We start from the raw sequence: 16,982 nt of genomic DNA, 5'->3' as shown, positions 1-16,982 counted from the left end.
CGATTTTGCATGAGCACCAGGTGTTTCGGTAAGCAGCTGAAGGATGGCAGATAAATTGAAACGTATATGTGGCTGGCTGATTGACCCACGCAGAATTACAGGAACTGAAATGAAGCAAGAAACTGGTAAATCTTTTTGGTTTGAAAACTGAAGTAATTCATCTACATATGAAGTATCATAATCCATATTCTGCTCTTGCTAGCAGGTCTCCCAGGAAAACAACAATGCTCTGCATTGAAGTAGCTACTTACACATAAAAAGGCAGACAGTAACATGAAAAGGTAAGATGAATTTACCTATTCAGTATTTCACTAAGCATTTCTTAGACCATTCAGTGTACAAAATACCCCCAAATACCCCCCTCTATAAGTGGCTTTGAACATACTACTTGCGCAAGTTCTAAATTTCTTCTTTTTAATTGAAAACTCTTAGGATTATTCAATGTCAATGACAGACCTGCAAACATACGCTCACTTTTAACAAACTCAGGTGAGCTATCTGAATGTTATTTAAAATATTCGCTCTCATTTTTACATCATACACTTGACTTTTATTTTACTGTAATTGTCTGTCTTCGGCCACAGCAATCTTTTTTTTTTATTGAGTGGATTATAAAAAGTCAAGTAGCATTGTCTACTTTTTGTTGTTTCTTAATTAAAGATCACATTTTCAGTAATTATTTGAAAACACCTACAAATTTCATGACTAATTCTAATTTTCATTATTCTGAGTATCTAAGGTATAATTAATACTTTTATAAGTGGCAATGCATGTTTTAGGGACAATAAGATGCAAGTTTATAATGAGTTGTTCATTGAAAAAGATTAAATAACTTCCTCTTTTATTGAAATCTGTAAAATATGCCTAATTTATTAATATTTTTAAAGAATACTCTTAAATTAATGGAAAAATCACAGACCTCCTGTACTCATACATGCTAAAAGATACTTTATAGCTTACCCTCAGAAACTTTGTAATGACAGGCTGCACCAACCAAATAGATTAACCAAATAAAAAACACACAACCTCTCCTATTTTAAAGCTATCATATAGTTGAAATTAATTATTTTTATTTAAATTTTTGTAATTCAGGAAAGTTTTGGAAATATTTATTGTAAGGGCAGTGTAATAAAACTTTTTTTAAATGCATTGATAGGAAAACAAAGCTTTAATGCCTGAAATATTCTTATTCAATAGCAACATTTCTCTGAGTAAATAAATATTAGTACATGAAAAAGAATGATCATACATCAAAGTAAACACTAAAGCAACGTAGGCACTCTGTGTGCATGAAAGATATTTTCAGCTGCTGTTTTCAATAACTGGAACAGTTTTGATAGTCTTCATCTTAGATTTTTAAATACCTTCAAAATAAAATACCTACAGTTTTTCAGTCAACACATTTTAAAAAATACTTCCATGTAACTCTAAAATATATGGTAACTAATTTTCCCCATTTATGCTAATATCTGATTCTGCTTTTCAACTAAATTTCACTTTTTAATATCATCAACTAATCAATATTTGTAATTAAAATACAACAACATACTCTCAGGAGTAATGAAATACTATGCAAATAAACATCAGAGAATATTTTTAAACACTTTAAAAATATTTAAAATATTGAGAATTTATATAGCTACAGCATGGAATTATAAGCATTTCTACCACTTGTTAACCAGTCTTAGGAAATAAATACTTTGACATTTTATCCAAATCGGGAAAACAAGTAATGATCCAATATTGCTACATTTCACTAGTTCTAAAAATGATGCAATTATAAGAATAGAAGAGTACAACAGTGGTGTACAGGAAAAATCTATGCTCTTTATCCAGTAGAATGCAAATTATAGGTAGCCTGAGAGATAAATAGACATACCAAAAATATTTTAGAAACTAAAATATTATACTAAAAATTAAATATCTCTAGTTCCATAACTGAAACATGATATTTGGAAATTTAAGTAATTTTAAAGAGTTTAAATTTTAAAACATTGCTTTTTTTTACCCAGTCTATTATTTTCTATTCATTCATCACTCAAATATACTCCACAATAATGTCTATAAGCAAATATATCTTCTTCGTAAAGAACAAAACACAGTACCCAAATCAATATTCTGCAAAGGAGCAAACAGCATTAATTTAGGTTTTAGTGAGTCCTTGTCTCTAGCTTACCTCAGAAAGAAGTTCTCCAGCACACATGAGTCTTGGAAGTCTCTGCAGCACATTTCTACTCTGCTGAGACCATACCTACATACATATGCTTTATATTTATGTATAACATTCCTGTGGAAATATGCTATGTTAAAGAGCCTCAGCACCACAATGTAAGAAAATTGTGGATGGTTGTGAGAATATCATGCTCTTGAAAAGCTTCACAAAGCATAAGTTATTAAGTGAGCACTGTCTTGAGCCTGAATTCAGCTAAATAAAGATGAAAGCTTGTCAAAAAGTTGAAATGATACCCTAACAAATTGACAAAATTAATATATTATTATAAGTCATGAATAGTTTAACCACAAAATTAGATGGGCAGATACAGTGTTGTTCTCTCTTTAATCAAATTACAAAGCCTCTCCATTGTAGGCACAGACACGCAATTATATTTCCATAAATAATTATTTAAATTATAATCTAAACATTCAACTACTGTTAATATTTAAAATATATTCATTGATGTTGTGCTATAGTGTAAAAGAAAAAAATATAAATGCTGCCACAGGTAATTATTAGTGGCTTGGCTGTCAGTTAGTCAAATCAACTAAAAGACCAATTACTCTGACGATACACAGGTTGAAAGGCTGGTTAAAGTAGAGTTCATTGCTGACATTAGGCCATGTTTGGTGAGTTCTGATTCTACAGCAGTGGGGGTGAATTTCCTGTGAATTATTATAATGAGGATATTTTGCATTTGAATTCGCATACAGTAACTTGTTCTCAACTTTAATCTCTTAATCTTGTTTAAACCCGTAAAACGCACAAACCACACTTCACATAATGCAAGTCCTGAATTACATTTCTTGCTAGAAAAACTAAGGTTTAAATAAAGACATAGATAACAACACAAAATGTTTTCTGCAAACCTCTTTTTCTTTCAAGCACGTCTACAGAGAGCTGAGTAGGTCATGTAAGAAATTCTGTTTCCAAAACATGGTAAATGGCTCTTGAAAATTCTACATAAAGAGTACAATCATATCCACCTCTTGGAATATGTTTCCCTTCAGAAACATCAACTCCGAGGTGATTTTTTAGATGACTATAAGCAGTCTGGAAGGACTAATCAGTCAGATGAGCTGCCTGCATATCTGACATCTATAGTCTGCTGCTGTTGATTCACTTTCAGAGAACAGCGACTATAGCATTAATTACTTTCAAAGACCTGTAGTACCTTCTTTGCTTTCATTTAAAAAAATATTTTGACACACAAATCATAAATTTAGGGAAGTAAATTAGAGAAGAATGGCAAAGTTCTTAAAAATATCTCCCAATCACTCTGAAGAATATTTTTAATTTGTTCTTGTGTTCCTGCATGCTAAGCACAAAACCAGAGCACCTTAAGAAATCTCAACCTTTACTCTCCACTGCTCAAAACTTTTCATAGTTTTATTCAAGAAAGAAGTCTACTTATCTTCTTCAGTCACTAAGGAATTTTAGTACCACATATTGCTGAAAAAAGATACTAAACCAAGTGCTAAAATGTTGGGAGAAAAGACATCTACGTGTTTTGGACCAAATTCAAGTATTAAGCACCATAACACTGTGTTCATACTCAGGGTACTACATCAATAATTGTGTCTCTCCTTACACAAAAATAGACTTATCAACTGGTTGCTATTTATGAATTTTATTCCTGCCGCAAAAAAATTAGGACGTATAAATTATATAGTCTTTTTACCTATTGCCAAACCGGTAAAAAGAGAAATGAACAGAATTCTTTTTACTACAGTGAGATTCTTCATCCACTAAACAAGAAATAATGACTGAGTGAATTCCACAAACAATTTAAAGACTCAAAATATCACAGAAATTATATGGAAAATAATTAAAGCCGCTCATGCATTTGTAAGTAAGTAAGGCAGGGACACTTTTTCTCCCGTTTAGATGCCATGTATGTAAATAAAAAATGAAAACTTTTTAAATAGCCATCTTGTGGTACACAATAATTGGCAAAATTACTAATTCTTTTATTGTTGACTGCAAGCACTTGCAGTTTCCCTTGTCCATTACTGAGCTCCTGAATTGTAAATGAAGAGCATCATTATTTAGCTGCATTATTAGCTGATTTTAGTAAATCAAATTAGTTTTAAGTACCTGATATGTTAATGTATTTAGCTTACAGTGTCTCCTGCTACTGGATTTCTTGAGACTAAAAATTATTTCATCAAAATGTGAGCAGATTTATATAAAACTCTATTTGTCTTCATTTATAATGAAACATCATTGTTAATGATGGAGCACTCTATGATGTGATTTGACTTAGAATACAAGCTTAGATTAGCTAGTACTTGCAGTTAGAAATAGTAGAGATTTTATTTGGTTTTATTTGTTGCAATAGTATTTACTTGAATCAGATAGTAAAAGTGGAAAATGCTGAGGTGTATTTCCACCTCAGTAGAAGATGAATATTGGTTCAAACTTCACTGTACTAATAGATATAAGACCACTATTAAATACTGTCTTTTATTTATCAATTCATCTTTAGAAACTGTCAGTGATGCAATTTAAAGGGGGAAGAAACTTAAACCACAACAGCTTAATTAACACATGGGATTTGTTTTTCTTTGTATCTCTCTTAAATGTAAAATGTTAACATTCTACAACACTCTCCAAATAAAAAAAACCTAAGGTATATTTCTTTATAGAAATCCTTATTAGAATTAGATTTCTCTTTAAAGCAATCACCTTTTTAAAAGATGTGAAACTGTATAAAATATAATTGCAGAAGTATTATTTAAAAATAAATACATAAGGTCTGTTAAGTAACATGAAAGGAAAAATATTCATTTTTTAAATTCTACAGCCACTTGATCTGGGATTAGCAGATCTTAGGCAATACTGTATTTCCTTAGACTGCAAACCCTCAGGAGGTTTAAACAAATATTCTTTTTACCGTTTCAGGATACAGCCTCTCCCAGGAAAAAATTACCGAGCCTTTTTCTCCTAATATTTTATACCAAAAAAATAATTGGCAAATAAGAAGAATTTAAATTCTAAGAAATGAATAGTAATGAACTGATAACTAAAATATTGCTTAAAGGTTCAAATACAGAGATTGCAATAATAGTACTATTCTGTTAAGCTATGTATACTTCATCGAAGCCAGCGGAAAGGAAAACATACCATATCACCACCATACCGCAGGCATTTTCATACAGCCTAGTGCAAATTCAAAGCTTTCTCTGACTGTGTCCAATAAAACAGCCACAACTATTTTTAAATACATCAGGAGTCCATGACCCCATAAGTAGTAACTTCCCTTTCTTGATGGAGTGCGCATCTCACTTTTGTAAGTGTCAACGGTTTCTGGCTGGCTGGCCAGAGACCACGGCATACTCTGCTTTTCTCCCAAAAAGGCCATGTCATTCTTACACAACTTAATCAGTGGCTACATACAAGAAAGCAACACTGCAGCCTTTCTGATCATTTTAATGAGGACCCCTGGCTATTCAGTCATTGAAATATAATTGACTTGCTCTTCTCTTATTTTCATAATAGACACTCCAACCTAGACCACATTTATTTTGCTATAAGAAATGTCAAGAAAGATTGGAAGTTTTCTGAGTGTCCCCATTAAAACTGAAAACATGCCACCCTGTCTTTTGCATTAGCTGCGATCATTTTGTGTAGAACTCATTATGCAGATAGAAGATGCAAATGTTTCATCTATCTCCCATCTAACCAAGCTGCAAGTGCCAAGAAAATAAGCAGGAGAAAAATAATTTTCTTTCTATGTCTGTGCCTGAGCCTGTGGTGTTTGCATTGTGTCACAATGCCAGTACCCATGTGTGCATGTGTACACATGTGCTCATAGACAACATAAACACAGCTCAAAGTCCTTATATCTTATTTCAGGTAGCATCTAAAGGTTGCTTGGCACACATTATCACAGTCAAGAAAGAGCATTTTTCTCAACAGAAGCAGCTCTGTGTAACAATAATTATTACTTTAAAATCAAATGAACAGCAGAAAACATTTGAATGAGAAGCACGGGAATGCATTCAGTGTTGGTTTTTAAACAGAATAATGAGCATGTGCATGCCAAATATCTTATTTTGAATGAGTCCTAGTCACTTACACGGCCACCCACTTCAGTAAACAAAATGTCAGGTAAAGAACTGTGTCTACCATACACTAACTAAGTTCTTCTCATATCTGGCTGGACTGTGACACACATTTCCCAGCTGAACACCTTATACAGGATATCTACCATGAAAACTCATTCACTGTTGACTTAACTGTGCAATTTGCAGTGCAAGAGAGAAGATGTCTCTTCCTGTCAATTATCAACACATACAGCATCTTACTGATCCTACCAGTAAATATTATCCCTACTACATCATCACTTTTTACTAATTTAAAGACTTGACTACGCAAGTGTCATTACTTAGCATGCTACTAAACATCCAAAATAAAAACCACACATCTCAAAATTTTCCAATCAGGTTTTCAACCTGAAAAACATTCCCAAAAAACTTATATTTGAGTTATCCATGACATAGGCAATGAACAAGGAAAAGATCAGAAATATAATTGCTATGAGATCTGATACATTTAATCTGCATTTGAATAGAGAAAGTGGATTGATTTTTACAAGACTTAGAAAATTCTGTTCTGATGTATTATATATTATTACAGAGGGGACAGAAAAATCATACTTTACCTCCAAGCAACTGCATACTGAAATAATAGAAAGGGGTGGCAAAACAGATATTTTAAGTCAATATTTAATGTCATACATTATCATTTTTGCTCACAAGAGTCCTGACAATTCCCTTACCCATTTTTAGCATAAAAACATGAAAGTATCATCTTTCTGGCATATTTACACAGTTTATTTTTGACATCTCTACATACAGGGCTTGAGAAGGAGTGTTTCTGGGCCTCGTTTTAGTGGGGTGCTGTGCACCAACTAACCCCAGCCCTAGAGCAATGGGGCTGGGTCCTTCCCATCTGCCCCATGCTTGTCTTCTCCTACAACTCAAAGATGTTGCTGCACAGCACCTTCAGGAAAAAAAGACTTCTGAGCATCATGGAAGCTATCTGTTTGCATGTACATCCTGTCACCAAGCCACGGCCCCTGCGTGCTTGCACAGATTTCTCTGGGCCTGGCAGAAATAATCAGCGTACAAGAGGGAAAGGAAGAACCCCTAGGCTTCCTCTGGATCAACATCAGTGCACACGTTCATGCTACTTTGGCAACATATTGGTGTACCTCACAGAGTACTTCATGCACAGCAGCAGCACTTGGATCCTAACAAATGAAGGTTTCAGTAATATAAGCATGTACAAATACAGGTTTCACACAGAGATAACACTATGTAATTTAAATGCCTAGACCTGCAACTATTAAAGTGACTTTTATTTAGTCTTTTGCTGCAGCTGCTTTACAGATTTCATATACAAAACTTTAGATAATGAGATTTCCACCAATTTTTTTTATGGAAATCATGAAAAAATTTTCAGCCTTCTCATGAGGATTTCATTTTTAATTTGGAATTGTAAACACATATATGAATAAGTAACTCCTTGCTTCTATCCCAGCTGTGTGTTCAATAAGAACTGTAACAAATGTCACTCTTAAAGAGAAAACAAGACCCATCATATAAATTAACAAAACATAAAAACTTTGCAGCTGGTTTCACACACAATCTCTCGCACTTCATCATGCCTTTAAAGTGAAAATATTTCGTAAGAAAAACTAAAAGGACTTATTTTTGAGAGCTCCTTGGCTGTCTGATGATGTCTGCCAGGTGCCAGTAGGTGAAATGAAACTCAGTTGGCAGAAAAACACTTGAACTCCTCCCACTCATCCTTCTTGTCCCATGACACCATTCCCACTTTTCCTGCGGCCAGGCAGGAAATGTGTCTGACTTCTCTGACTGCTTCTTGTCTGTGGTTAAGAGGTTGACAATACCATCCCCTCTGGCTTCAGAAGTATTTCCCCCAGACAGTCCATCCAAGAACAGGCAAGAAGATCTCATTCCATGACATATAGGAAGCACCAGCCCTCACAAGTGTTGTCCATGAACTGTCTCAATAAAAATGCACTTGGTCCAGAAAAGCAGATTCACAGGGAGAAAGAAAAAAAGGAAAAGGACTACTACATAGGCAAACGACCAGTTTTGGAACTCAGTGGGTTTGATTCTGTTTCTGATTCATCTTTTCTCCTGTGAGTTGGAGAAGGAAAAGGCAAAAAGGCTCAGCTTCATGTTCTCTGTGTAAGAGAAGACCCTTTCAGTCAGGAAATTATCACAACCTCCTTAAGATGATGATATCTGAGGACTAAGCCTGCCTCGCAGGGCTGTATTGCAGTCATGAGGGATGTGATTTAGAAAGGTGGTTGTGCCAGCCCACGTAGACAAGTGCTTCCTGTGACAAAGAGAAAATCCTTTTCAGACACAGCACAATAACATCCCTCTCTTTCCATTCTTCAGCAAAGCTCCCGGTCCTCTCTCATCAGCCTTGAAGACTCTCTATACATTGTCATACATGTCTTCCTTGTTCACCTCTCCCTCAGCCATCTCTTTGCTATTTTTCAGACTGTTCCCTATTTCAGGAAACCAGTACTGCTATTCCAGCTTGATATGCCTGAGGAACCACTTCTACAACCTCTATCCACAGCCCACGAGTGAACAGTGCTCATGCACAAGAAGAGGATGACTTCAAAAGCAGAAATTATGTGAAATGAAAAATAAAATTGGCAGTGAAGGAAAGGTGGCAGGAGGAGAATCTTATTTATTTAACCTGTAATTAAGTGTATTAATGAAAGTGATGTTTATCTTCTTCCATTTGCATTTCACTCTAATCAAAAAGTAGTTTTAAATGCCAATAAAAATTACTTTTACAAAAATACATAGAATTATTTGCAGGTGGGTGGTGTTTGTGATGACTGAGAGTGGCAGAATTCAGACCCTGTGTTTTGTACTCTCTTATCAAAAGCCAGAAGCACATCTTTCTACTTGCTTTAGGAAAAAAAATTCTATCAAAGCCACAATGCAATTGGAAAATAATCATAGAATCATAGAATCATAGAATTGGTTGGAAGGAACCTTTAAGATCATGTAGTTCCAAGCTCCCTGACATGGACAGGGACACATTTCGCTGAACCAGGTTGCTCAGAGCTCCATCCAGCCTGGCCTTGAACACCTCCATATGTGGAGCATCCACAACTTCTCTGGAAAACCTGTTCCAGTGCCTCGCCACCCTCACAGCAAATAACTTCCTCCTAATACCTAATCTAACCTACTGTCTTTCAGTGTGAAGCCATTCCCCCTTGTTCTGCCACTTCATGTCCTTATAAAAAGTCCCTCTCTGCCTTTTTTGCAGGCTCCCTTCAGGTACTGGAAGGCTGCAATTAAGCCTTTTCTTTTCCTGGCTGAACAAACCCAGTTCCCTCACCTTCTTCTCAGAGGAGAGGCGTTTCATCCCTCCAACCCTCTTGGAGGCCCTCCTCTAGACTTGCTCCAACAGGTCAATGTCCTTCTTGTGCTGAGGACCCCAGAGCTGGATGCAGCTAGATGCATGCGGGGTGCCACCAGAGCAGCACAGAGGGGCAGAATCCTGTCCCTCCTCCTTGCTGGCCACGCTGCTTTGGATGCAGCCCAGGATACATCTGGCTTTCTGGGCTGCCAGTGCACATTGCCAGCTCACGTCCAGGCTCTCATCCCCCAGCACATCCAAGACCTTCTCAGCAGGGCTGCTCTCAATCCCTTCATCCCCTAGTCTGTATTGATAATATATGATTATAAAAACATTGTGATATTGCAGGTTCTAGGACATCAATAGTGATATGTTCTGTCACATGTTCTTAACTCATTGTGACCTTTGTTCTTCTGTGCTGATCAGCCATGTCAACCAGAGTGTGCTGGAATATGCTGGGAATGGCAAGGTGGGGCAGAAACTCTTTTCGGACTGGTGAACTGACCCTCCCCCTGCCAGTTCCTGTAGAAAATTGGTCCCAAGGAGCCACTGGGCCATGTTCTTACAAAACCTGCAACACTGGTATCCAGGGAAAAAGATGGGAAAACAGTCAAAGTGTCTGACTTGAATTTTCAGCACCATGCAGGGGTTCCCCTCCCTCTCAAAGACCTCCAATTTCTCAGAACAATATTTTTTTGGATTACTGGACATGGCTGGAGCACTCATAATCCATCTGAGCTATTCTAGAAGGTCTCTGCTGGGCAGATGACAGATCTGTTTCCAGCACAAAGCTCCTTTAGAGAAGATCAGCATTTAGCTATCTTCCAAGTACCCTCTGTTTCCTTGCTATTTCTACTTCTCCTTCTACTGCTAGAAATCCCAGAAAAAGATCTTACTTTCAGAACAAATTCTGGGATATTTTTATACTTTACAGTGCCCAAAAAATTTTATCTAATAAAAGAAATCAAAGAATTCCTTATATGTGCTAATGTTCTTGGTGACAGTTTTGGTTCCACTATTGCAGAAGTGGAAACTACTTTTTTTTTGCCTTTTAAGCTACTCTGCATATATTTATCATGGAAAAATAGCAGGGTCTCAAATATTATACTGTACAAAAAGAAATTTTGATAATGTCTTTTCCCTGCAAACATTTCCACGTACCAAGTGGTTATTTCACTCTTTTGTTTACCCTAATCAGAGGAGACCAGCTATCACCCACAGCAGCAGTGTGTCTTGATCAGAGTTTGATTTCTTGGAAAAGACAAAAAGTTCTGGCTAATTGCACGCAAATCCAGGATACTTTGGACACCCCAAAGGAAAAGTGGACCACTGGATAAAAGAAGGAGATTTACAGTCACTTTCCCACTAAACCACTCTGGACCAAAAACGTAAAAATACAGCCATCAGTAAGAACTCTCTACTTCTCTCAAGCGGGCTGATGGAGGGGAGAAGCTGTATTGCTGCTGCAGCATAAATAAGAAATCTTACAGCTCAGACAACTCTGCTGTGTGTGAAAGAGAGATAATAGATTCTATCAGGAATTAGGCATCAAATTCCTTCCTAGAGTCTGAGTCCTACCTTCTACTTGATACCATTTTTAACAATAAAGACATTAGGAAGTTATAGATCTTTAAAAATGGACATGGAGTCTGGAAACAGGGAGAGCCACATGGTCATCATATTGTCACTTGTTTTCCATGCTTGCTACATTCCACAAGTTACTGACAACAGTGGTAAGACCTGTTAAACCTACCTTCCCAGGCTTCCGTATTTGCCAGGGATTAACTGGAGTTTTTGGACTTAATTATCTTCTTATTATTTATAATGTGCTTAGCATTTGGAAGTATTTGCAGTTTTTATACATATATGTACAGACACAGATATGTGTGGGTGTGCATCAAATGCCGTTGTAGCTACAATATAGTATATTCAGTGTCCTGTATAAATATTTATTCTTTTTCCCTTATGTGGGGAAAGCATGTACTTCAACAGAATGAGCCGTAACCAAAATACCACCCCAAAAAATCTACTTTTGAGGAATTTCCAGTCAATCCAAAAATTTAAATTATTTAAAAATTTAACAAAAACGCTATCTCTGGATTTTCAGACAATTTTTTGTCTGTCTCTTTGCTTACACTGTGTAATACTTCAGAGCTACACTCTGTCCTGACTGTTGTTTTTTGCTTTTTTTTCTCATTTGAACAGGGGAAGCCTAGGGCAGTGGATGTCACTGAGAGTCAAGGTGCCTCACAGACAGGCATGCTTGCCTTCAGCAAATCTATGGATTTGGTCCTCGGGAACTCTTGCTATCTCCATGAAGTGGCAACTAAAAAAGCATTCTGAGTATCCACATTTCAGATGTAAACACTTAAATCCTTCTGCAATCTTTAATCTCCCTGAGTAGGATGGCTATTTAATTGAAATGCAGACATCTAAGATGCTCACCCTTAACTCTTTGTGCAATCAATAGCACTTTAAGAAAGAGACTTATCTTATACAAAAGTCTGATCTTTTACAAATAAGACAAAATAAGTCATGCCTAGAAATGCTTATCTTTCTCCACTGACCCTTAACATCAGAGGATGCTTAACTGGGATTTGGAGACCTACATTGCAAGCATGTACATTTGCTCAGATGAGCCCCACCTCCAGTTGTCCTTTTATCAGTGGGAAATTACTGCGTATCCCATCCTAATAGCAAAACAGTGATCATAAATGCATCAATGATTCTGAGATATGGGAATCCCTAACCTTGGTGATGTGTCATATAAACCTCTTTCAATGTGAGGAAAAAAGCACTGGTCTATCCTTAAGTACGGCTATGTTCAAATACAAATGAAAGTTTCTTCCAGACAGTTAAAGCTGTACAATTTGTGATTCAAGTAGAAGTTCACAGTAAAGACCTCACCATCAGGGTTTTATTTTGCTGCCTATTTGAATATATTCCCTCTGGGATTCAATCATGACCCTGGTAGTCACACCAAGTAATGTCTTGCATTACCAGTTATTGCAGAGAAAGCATTGTTGGAAAGCGGCCCGTTGCATCCAAAGTTCTGGAAAATGTAAAAATGCAAAAAGAGACAAGCAAGTAGAAGCAAGTTTCCTTAGCTAAAGGTATTGTTCCGAGCCTGCCAGCAGGCGAGTGTGTCCCTCCTACACTGAGGTCCAAGACACATACCAATATAGTTTGTTTTTATGAGTGTAATCAAGTTGACATCTATCTACACTGATTACACTTCAGAAGGGGAGAGGGAAATTCGGGAGGTGGGAGAAAGGTTCTCTTCTCTCTGGTGGCTTCAGAAGTATCCTCCACAGGGTAGCTTGGGCCTCTGGGCATAGCCCTGAGAGATGGGTGATGCGTAAGGAATCGTGCTGGAGGTCTTATGCCTCAGAGATGCTCTTCCCTATTCCTGCTTGCTCCTCAGGGGAGTAATTTGTTGCTGGTCTATACCAGCAGCAAATTATAGCAACCCCTGTGCCAGTTCAACTTGTATCTGGGAACTGGAAGAGGCAGGGGAGTGAGGGACAGAGGGCTTTGGCCTTTGCCTGACCATCTGCCTGGTGAAGCACTGGTACTATTTAGTCAGTTTTCCGCCCACTCTCCAGTGCATGATGCAGGGGAAGCTACGGTGACTCTGAAGCTTCATAGTCCTGACTGTGCTGTCTGTCAAACACAACTCAGTCTGCTCTTTTCTTCTGACTCTTGCAATTCACAACAATACAAGAATTTCTAAAAACACAGCGGCCAGACCCTGCTCCACTGAAAGCCTTTTTGCATCAGGGAGACTGGCTCAATTCTAAGCACTTCAAAAGCCAGTCAAAGAAGAAATGCTGACTATACTTTATTGTATTTGCATAGCATTCCAAATGCCACATAACACTGCTCTTCATGCCTTTATTACATTGCTCTGCAAACGACAAGACCCTACTATTGCACGATGCACCAAGTGAGTCTGACAAGTAACTAGCCGACCTTTATACAAATTGCATTTTTATTCTCCCTTTATGGTGGCAGTTTATCTCGATCCTCATTTTCAGTTCCTTGCATGATAGTTCAGCTGGTTTCTAGCTCTGTTTGGTTATCACGGGTTTAAAATCATTGTTGCAAACACGAGTCTGTCCTCATTACCAACAGCATTAAATAAGTATCAGCTTATTAAGAGTAGAAGTGCTAAGAGATTGCTCTTCTTTTGCTAGTCTTGTATCCTAGGCAAAAGACAGTCAGGAAATCAGGCTCTTTTCATTAGTATATTACAAATGTACCCTATGACCTTGAATGAATCTCCTCTGAAGAGAACTAGCCCTTCCCCTGCCTGCCTAGTTCTGGCAGTGGTTTAGAAGATGGAGAGACAACTCACTTTTTAAAATGTAAATTCATACACCACAGCTACACTGGTTGTGTAATCCACACAGAAACCACTTATCGTATCTTCCTGTTTCTACTTGTCTTGCTAAAGCCATTTCCTTGATCTTTGTCTTGTCCCAGTACATAACTATAAGATCACCAGGAGACATTTGGATGTTTGTGTCTGGGAATCCTGCCGTTAGCTAGCACTCTCTATGTGCAGTTAGTACATGGTCTCTTGGCTGACTTCACTGACCTCCATCTGCTAGACTGGCTGTGTGCCTGCTCACAAGTCAGGCAGACTGTTTCACTAGGACACAGGTGCCAGCAAGGACGCACTTGGATGGACAGCACGCACAGAATTGCAACGTCCTACCTTCTTAAAAAAAAAGCAATTTTTTGGCATGGTATGGCACTACTGCTTTTGGACTGTCATCTCATGCTGCACTTCCACTTTCACAGAAGTCACTGAAGAAGGGGAGGAAGGCTCATTATGAAAACATTAACTGAAATACTTTCCCATGCCTCTCAGTTTGCATCCATAAATGCAATCCTTCTCCCTGTTCTTCATTAGAAAGTGAAGTTTGTGTGCAACACTTCTATTTTCTCCTTTGTAGCTCCAGTGTTTCCACAAAGTGTGGTATGTTAGAAGGAACCAGTAAATCCAAAGTTCTTGCCTGAACATGTGTATTTGAGCTTCACTTTCTAGAATGTATAAGGAGAAATTTGCATAATAAATTGTAAAACAAGGTTTTGCACCAGCAAGCTATATACAAGACTTCTAGCCAATAAAAAAATTAGTCACCAAATCTGATAACCCCAATAAATCTGCTATCAGCTCACACAGACTGAGGATAGATTCATTTCTAACACACAAGGCCACATCTTTTTAAACCAGAAAGGCACAAAGTAAGGTCTAAACACTTACTTGTGTATTAAAGAATGAAGACTGAACATGTTGTCAATGACAGGTATTAGCAGTTTTTCACTGACTTTTGGTGTCCTGAGCTCTACATGGGGTTACAAAGACATATACAAACAAAAAGAAGATTTAGAAAAAGCCCCACTTTGCAATCACTCACTAACACACTTTCTACACTCCAGCTTTACATCATATTCCTGCAGCAGCTCATCCCAAGTCCTTTGTCTCTGCAACCAAAACTCTCAAACATGTCATTTATAACATGACCAACACCTTTAAACCTTGGGTACAGGCTTATCCAAACTGAAAAAAGCCTCCAGTAAGCTCGCTGGATCATTGTTTATGTCACTTGCCTGCTGCCTTCCCATAACTCCCTCCACCATGTATAAATGAAATTAAACCCACCAAGCATCTGGAGATAGAGCAAAGTATTCACAAGGAAAAATACCGAAGGAAAAGTGCCAATAGCACAGCTAGAGCTGTAGTAGGGGAACGCACTCAGATTAGGCTATCCATGCTGATTTGGCTGATCACTTACAAACTTGGGTGATGATGGCTTATGAAAATAACAAACCACATATGAAAAACATTGAGTGTATAAAGAATCCTAGAAAAAGACTCTCATCTGCTCACTAAGTTCTCCATGGAACTGAAACAGAGAGGTTTTCTAGAGGAATCAATAAATATTTATATATGGGAAAAGGAGGAAATTTTGTATCAAAGATAAGCTTATAATCATTACAACCCTGACAAGAAATAGTTGGCATTTAAGAGCAGAATGACCATTCTCTCTGTTTTGATGACAGCTCTTGCCATATATGACACTAAACTTCAGTAAGATTTTCTGTAGGTTTAGAGGGAAAAAGCAGCAATCATAATTACCTTACTTTTCTACAATTACATTATATACTTATCCAACCAAGGAGTTCACTTTCAAGTATCAATATGACACTGATCCAAGGCAATTTACTGTGCTTACACCAAAACACATTACTCCCCATCATCCTCTCATGCACACGTGCCTTAATATAGGTGCATAGCTTTTAGAAGTGTTGCATTGACATTTTAACTCAACTGGCTTTACTTAGTCACCACACACATATGCAGAGATAGAAAAGAGTTTTGTTAACAGCCAGATGAGCAACAAACTGAAAACTTTAATGACTAAGTAAAACCCAGCTCTGCACTTGCCCTTAATTACTTGAAGTCAGAAAGGCTGTGTAACATCTGTTTCTCCTTTTGTGAGATTTTTGATCTCTAATCATTAAATAATAATCTCTCTGAAAATCTATTGCTCTTAATTTCAGTATTATATGGCAAACACTTCGATATTTATTCAGATGAGATTTCCTGTTGGTGAATTTGGTGTTATTAGTTGTAGAAACATTGTAATTGTATAGAGTTCATTTTTATGTGAAGCATTTATTCCAACAGCCCTAGTAGACTGGAATAATTTCTTAAAGACAGAACACTCTGCAAAGCAAATTTACTACAGGTCAGATTGCAATTGATTAAAATATAATTGTTAATATAAAGAGTTTTTCCTCTGCCTTGTAGGGGAAAAGGAAAAAAAAAAAGAAAGGAAGGGGGAAAAAAATCAAGGTTTCAGGCAGCAAAGTGGTAGCAGAAACTTGGTGATATTGCCCTCCTTTCTATGTACCTATCTCAATCCATTTGCAAACCGCAGCATTGGCTCCACGCTGCCTCAGGGATGGGAGACCAGAAGTGCTGCAAACCAGGACTGATGTGCCTGACAGAGCTGCACAGCTAAGTCTGAGTGATGGCCTGAGCCATGCCCGGCAGTAGCCAAAATTATGAGTGGGTTTTCTTTCCTGGAGCGCTGCATTCGACTACAATCACAAATGTGGCATATGGAGTAGCCAGTCAGCTGCCACTTGATTCTATATATATTTTTACATTAAGTTTTTGAAAGCCATGTAACAAAAAGGTTTTGCATGCAAAGAAATATGCTGCAGCTTGGTGACTTACAGAAAGCTTTGGGGGGCACAGCCAGAGTGGTACATTGGGAGATCTTGCTTGGCATGCACCCAAGCGCTTTCACTTAGAAGAAACATT

General features: G+C 37.4%; 1 long non-coding RNA gene across 3 annotated transcripts in view; it reads left to right on the top strand.

Moving 5' to 3' along the window:
- LOC116442303 overlaps positions 1-9,389 on the top strand; it is a 102,933-nt gene extending 93,544 nt beyond the window's left edge. Inside the window, exons 4-6 of one of the 3 annotated variants that reach the window (XR_004239499.1) lie at positions 206-281; positions 433-489; positions 7,078-9,389. This is a non-coding gene — a long non-coding RNA (uncharacterized LOC116442303). Of the gene's footprint in view, positions 1-202; positions 282-432; positions 490-7,077 lie in introns of all 3 variants that reach the window. The other 2 variants (XR_004239497.1, XR_004239498.1) reach the window with 2 other exon arrangements.
- Positions 9,390-16,982: the final 7,593 nt, after the last annotated feature.

Source organism: Corvus moneduloides, chromosome 3, assembly GCF_009650955.1.
Source record: "Corvus moneduloides isolate bCorMon1 chromosome 3, bCorMon1.pri, whole genome shotgun sequence".
NCBI classification, from domain to species: Eukaryota; Metazoa; Chordata; class Aves; order Passeriformes; family Corvidae; genus Corvus; species Corvus moneduloides.
Note: the sequence above shows the minus strand (reverse complement) of the source record. Positions and strands in the feature narration are given on the sequence as shown.